A 231-nucleotide genomic window follows, 5' to 3' on the forward strand; every position below is an offset into this window, starting at 1 on the left:
GGATACAAAAACAAGACCCATATATATGCTGTCTACAAGAGACCCACTTCAGACCTAGGGACACAAACAGACTGAAAGTGAGGGGATGGAAAAAGATATTCCATGCAAATGGAAATCAACAGAAACCTGTAGTAGCAATACTTACATCAGATACAATAGACTTTAAAATAAAGAATGTTACAAGAGACAAGGAAGGACACTACATAATGATCAAGGGATCAATCCAAGAAG

Source organism: Physeter macrocephalus, chromosome 7, assembly GCF_002837175.3.
Source record: "Physeter macrocephalus isolate SW-GA chromosome 7, ASM283717v5, whole genome shotgun sequence".
In the NCBI taxonomy this organism is placed as follows: Eukaryota; Metazoa; Chordata; class Mammalia; order Artiodactyla; family Physeteridae; genus Physeter; species Physeter macrocephalus.